Source organism: Coffea arabica, chromosome 5e (genome assembly GCF_036785885.1).
Source record: "Coffea arabica cultivar ET-39 chromosome 5e, Coffea Arabica ET-39 HiFi, whole genome shotgun sequence".
NCBI lineage: Eukaryota > Viridiplantae > Streptophyta > Magnoliopsida > Gentianales > Rubiaceae > Coffea > Coffea arabica.
The window spans coordinates 35,620,847-35,626,367 of record NC_092318.1 but is presented as its reverse complement, the minus strand read 5'-3'; positions in this window follow the sequence as shown (position 1 = coordinate 35,626,367).

Below are 5,521 nucleotides of genomic sequence, written 5' to 3'. Positions count from 1 at the left end.
TTTTTAAATATGAAAACGGAGTCGCCACTTGGTATAGATTTGGGGTGTACCAAGTCAACCAAAAAGTATTTTTTAAAGACAAAGTAGTAAAACCCTTTTTAAAACGACTCCTAGTCCACGTAAGCCAAAGAAAAAGGTTCGGGGGTCACGTTTGACAAAGGGGAAGGCAAGGATAGAATCCAAGGCACCCCTTTGACCTAGCCAAGGCTAGTTGCGCGACTTAACCTTACCTTTCCTAATTTTCTACCCAATATATGTTCGCGCGTTGGATATGACTATATGAATGCAATACGGAAAGAAAAATGCAATCCTAAATTCTACGATGTCTCTCGTGAGGCTTTTGGTCCCAAACCACATGAATTGTGGCGGCCAACAAAGGAAAACCCCATAGAGGTCGATTAATGCAAATGAGACTCAAATGTGCAAGTGTGGAAGTGTATGAAAGAAATTAAAAATCCAAGTGTTTGTGTGCAAGTGTATGAAAAGGTGCACGTGTGCAATTGTATGAAAATTCCAAGTGTTCGTGTGCAAGTGTATGAAATATAGTGATAAGTGCATATAGGTGTAATTAAATGCAATTTTGTGAAGTAGAAATCAAAATGAACAATAAGGAAAGGAAAATGTGAATTGAAAAGAATGAGTGAGTGATAAATGAGAATGAATGAACCTAAGGGAATGCATCAGGTCGGGTATGGGAATGACTCCTAACTTGTCGACTTCGATTTTCCCTTTGATTAGAAGGCAAAACTAGCGTGCTAAGGCTATCGAGTAGCCACACTCGCTCGTTTCCCTTATCAGGAGGGGACTCTTCAGGCAAATGTACCCTAACTAGCATGAGATGCAAAGAATCCTAAAATGAGGGAAAAGGGGCTCGAGGAGCATGCCAAATGATAAAACTAAGAAAAATGCATGACATGTAGTGAACATGCAAATACGCACTAACAAAAAGGGATGGCCTAATGAGCCACAACTAGCATTGGACTAGTGTGGTGACGTACATTCATCCATTCCATTCATTCATGGTTATGAAAGCAAGTAGACATGCCGAAACGCTCGTAAACACGTAGCACGTAGCACTTAGCATGCTCGACTAGATGCAAGAGCCTACTAAAGCAATTAAACATGTAGCAACAAAAACAAGCAACCAAGGGGAAGGGGAAATGGACCAGATGCTCTCCGAGCCCTATCTATTACAAGCCAAGAGGTGTACACATACCCCATAAAAGCATAAAGGGAAAGGGGAAATGGACCAAATGCTCTCCGAGCACTATCTATTACAAGCCAAGAGGTGTACACATACCCCATGAAAGCATAAAGGGGAAGGGGAAATGGACCAAATGCTCTCCGAGCCCTATCTATTACAAGCCAAGAGGTGTACACATACCCCATAAAACTTAAATAACAGTAAAAGTAAGTAAATGCATGCAAGGAGGTAAGGAAAGCGAAGTAGACAGGCATATTCACATAACAAGTAGGAGCACGTAGTGTCAAATGAAGTGCAAACATAAGGGATAGAGTGTACCTCCCTTGCGACGGTAATCAAATGAAGTAAAAATTGCTTCAAAATAATAAAAATGTCAAGGTACCACTTTATTTAAGAAAAATTAAAAGAAATGTGCAAAGCCAAGCTCACTTGACTCATAGAACCCCTAAAGTCATGAATTAAGTGCAATTGAAGCGAAGCATGGTAGGCAATTGAAGCAAACAAGCAATGAATTTGTAAAATTAAAACTACCAGGGACCAAATTGAGAAGCTTTTCGATTGATTGGGCCATAGTAGGACAAAGGAAACTTGGGGGGTTGGAATGCAATTATCCCTTTTATTTTCATGCATGCAATCACGTAGGAGAAAATTCTGCAGCTCACACTTGCTGCAACTCTTTTTAAACTTCAGCAACCGGAACCGAATACAGGCACATAGCTTTGTTAAAAAAAAATCAAGCCCCAAATCCCAAAATGCATAGCTTTAAACGAGGCAACAACCACATCATTGTCATCATCCAAACAGATAGAAAACTTAGAAAAATCTTATGCAAAGATTCTGCAAAAACTATGCAAGCATTTGAAACACCAAAACTGCTGCACTTTCATGAGCTCATAGCACAACTTTCTCAGCTCAAACATCAAGAATCCAAGCAATGAAATGCACCATTTTGACCTCCAAAAAAATAGCAAAGTGAAGTCACAGAAACACGATCTTTTAAACAAAACAGTTTTGAGGAGTCTTTCTTCTAAGCTTCAACAACCGAAACAAAACTCAAGTGCCCAGTAAATTTAGATACACGGCCTCAAACTAAACAGTTGGCTATCTCATTACTCTCACCTAAGCTGGCAGAAAATTTAGAAGCATTCCATACATAGATCTGGGCAAGCATGCAAACGTTTTAAGAGAAAAACTGCGGCAACTTTTCTTAATTTCATCCCCCAAGACCAGATTAAAACATATGCCTTAACCAAAGTTGTTATTACACCAGCCCCCCAACTCACATAATCAGTCTTAACACAATCTCAAAACATGGTTGGCTTAGCAGATTCAACAAGAAACAGCTAAGCCAAAAGAAAAGAAACAGCCGAGAAGATAGGACAGAAAAGCTGTGCGAAATCTGGAAAATTTTCTTGCAAATTTCTGGCTGCAACTTTGCAGCTCAGCCCATAATGAAACTCAAGCGAAACCAGAACCTCAACCATCCCAAAAAAAAATTCAGTTCTGTCTAACCGCTGCAACAACCAGAAGCCTCAAGCTTGTGGCTTGTTGCAGCAGGTTTCCATGCATGAGACTCGGCAATTTTTCTTCCTCACTTGCTGGGTTTCTTTCTGCAAATTGGCAGCCGCCATTTTCATAAGTTACTCAAATCCGTTGCATATTCAGTCTTAGAGCAAGAGAGAAAATTAAGCATGCCGAGCTAACCATCAACAGAGTGTTCAAAAGCAGGCTCAACTAAACTACCACAGTTGCAGCAGCATGAATCGACAAGAAAACAGCAAGAAAACGGCAAGAGAACAACCACACAAACCGGCAAAACTCAACTAAGCTACCGAACAAAAGAGACTCGACTAAAAAGCAACAACCACGGGTACCTAGCGTCAAACCAGTCTGACGCGAGGAGAAGGCACAGAGACCCAGCAAAGGAATCGAAGGACCAGATTTCAGCTTAGCGGATTTGGTTCCATGTGCAGACTAGAACGACAAAAAAAGAGTTAAATGTTACCTGTTTCGCCTCTTCTGGAATTGGAATCTCAGCAGGAACTTTCAGCAAGCTTCGCTGGTGGTGACGGCTGATTCTGGTGGTGGAAGCGACTCCAGTTCTTGGACAGGCGTTGTACACTACGCGGGAGAAGAAGGGTTGTGGTTATAGGTGGTTGCGATGGAAGTTGCGCCAGTTGATAACTTCTTCTTAGCAGTCGACGCAGCTGTTGCGGCGAAGGAGGAGGTTGACAACGATGGCGAGGGGGCGAGGTTCAAGTTCGGAAGGCTTTTGCTTCTGATTTCTCTACTGCCGAAACCTCCCTTTCTTTGCAGATTTCCCGTCACTTTTCTGGTTTCTCTCTATCCCTTATGCAGCCGCCGCCTACTCTCTTGCTCTCCAGAAACCCCCGTAGCCTTCTGTGTTTTTGTTTTCCCTTCTAGCAGCCGTCAATCCTTACCTCCCTCTCTCAGCCCTCTCTGGTTTGCTCAGAACCCCGTCACCTCTTGCTCACCCCCCAAAAAAAAAACCCCCTTGCGGCTGTAGCCCTTTTCCTATTTATATGGGAGCCACAACCCTAAAACCTCAGCCTTTTTCTTCATATTTACAGCTAAGGGGCTGCCAAGAGCCCCTCTTTGCAAGCTGCAAAAACGCAGCTTGCAAGTCGCGTGTTCATCTTATCCTTTTTTTTTTTTTTTTTCAACTTAATAAATGCAGAAATGATAAAATATAAATAATAATAATAACAAATTGACAAAAACCAGATAATAATAATAGTAATAATAATAATTTAAGAACTAAACCGAAAAACAACAAAAATGGCCATTTTTCCATCTTTTCACATTTTCTTTTTCATTTTCGTTCATTTTCTTTTCTCAAAAATAACTTAATAAAAATAACTAAAGTGCCCAAAGATTGAATTTAAAGAAATAAACATATTTTTGTGAACAAATTTTCCTTTTTCCTTTTTCCATTTTTCCAATCCAACTGAAGCCTATTTTTTTAATGCTTTTTTTCCTTTTTTCTTTTTTAACAAATTCTATGATAAAACTTAAAAATAAAAAATAAAACTGGAAACTAAAAACTAAAAAAAATGAACACGACAAATAAAAAACTAAAAAATGAAATTACACCAAAAATTTGGTGTCTACAGTTTGCCCCTCTTTGTCCGAGTTTTGAAAAAACTTGAGACAAAGAAGTAGACACCAAAACTTACCTGTGTTATTCGGCTGCGAATTACTCAAATGATGGGGACTGTCCCCTGATGGGAAATTTTAAAAGCGGGACTGACCCGAGATAGAAATTTAAACGAACTGAAGTGAAAATGGAGTGTTGGTGGGATTGACCCATGTTTATTGGTGAAGCAAATGCAAGAAGTGAAATGCTCACTGGCGGGACTGACCCACGCTCCAGTGGCTGTGAAAATGAAATGCTCACTGGCGGGACTGACCCACGTTCCAGTGGCGGTGAAAAAGAAATGCTAGTATGTATGAAGAGACTGTGTAAGACTTGCTCGAAAAATTATCCGAAGATTTGCCCCAGTGTGATGAATTGGTCAGTGGGTTTAAACCCAAGCCTGCCTTGATGATTGCTAGTACAAAATTCAAACCCAATGTGATGTTCGTGAAGTTGGCGGCACAGAATCCAGGCCCAACGGGATCTTGTGAATGTTGGCGGCACGAAATCCAGGCCCAACGTGATGATGTTGGCGGCACGAGGTCCAGGCCCAACGTGATAAAGTGAAGTTGGTGGCACGAAAACCAAGCCCAACGTGATAAAGTGATGTTGGCGGCACCAAGTCCAGGCCCAACGGGATCTTGTGAATGTTGGCGGCACGAAATCCAGGCCCAACTTGATGATGTTGGCGGCACGAATTCCAGGCCCAACGTGATCTTTGGAATGTTGGCGGCACGAAATCCAGGCCCAACATGATGATGTTGGCGGCACGAAGCTCAGGCCCAACGTGATCTTTGGAATGTTGGCGGCACGAAATCCAGGCCCAACATGATGATGTTGGCGGCACGAAGCTCAGGCCCAACGGGATGTTTGAGGTGTTGGCGGCACCAAGTCCAAGCCCAACGTGATTTTTAGAATGTTGGCGGCACGAAATCCAGGCCCAACGTGATCCCTGTGAGGTTGGCGGCACGAAATCCAGGCCCAACGTGATTTTTGTAATGTTGGCGGCATGAAATCCAGGCCCAACGTGATCCCTGTGAGGTTGGCGGCACGAAATCCAGGCCCAACTTGATGATGTTGGCGGCACGAAGTCCAGGCCCAACGTGATCTTTGGAATGTTGGCGGCACGAAATCCAGGCCCAACATGATGATGTTGGCGG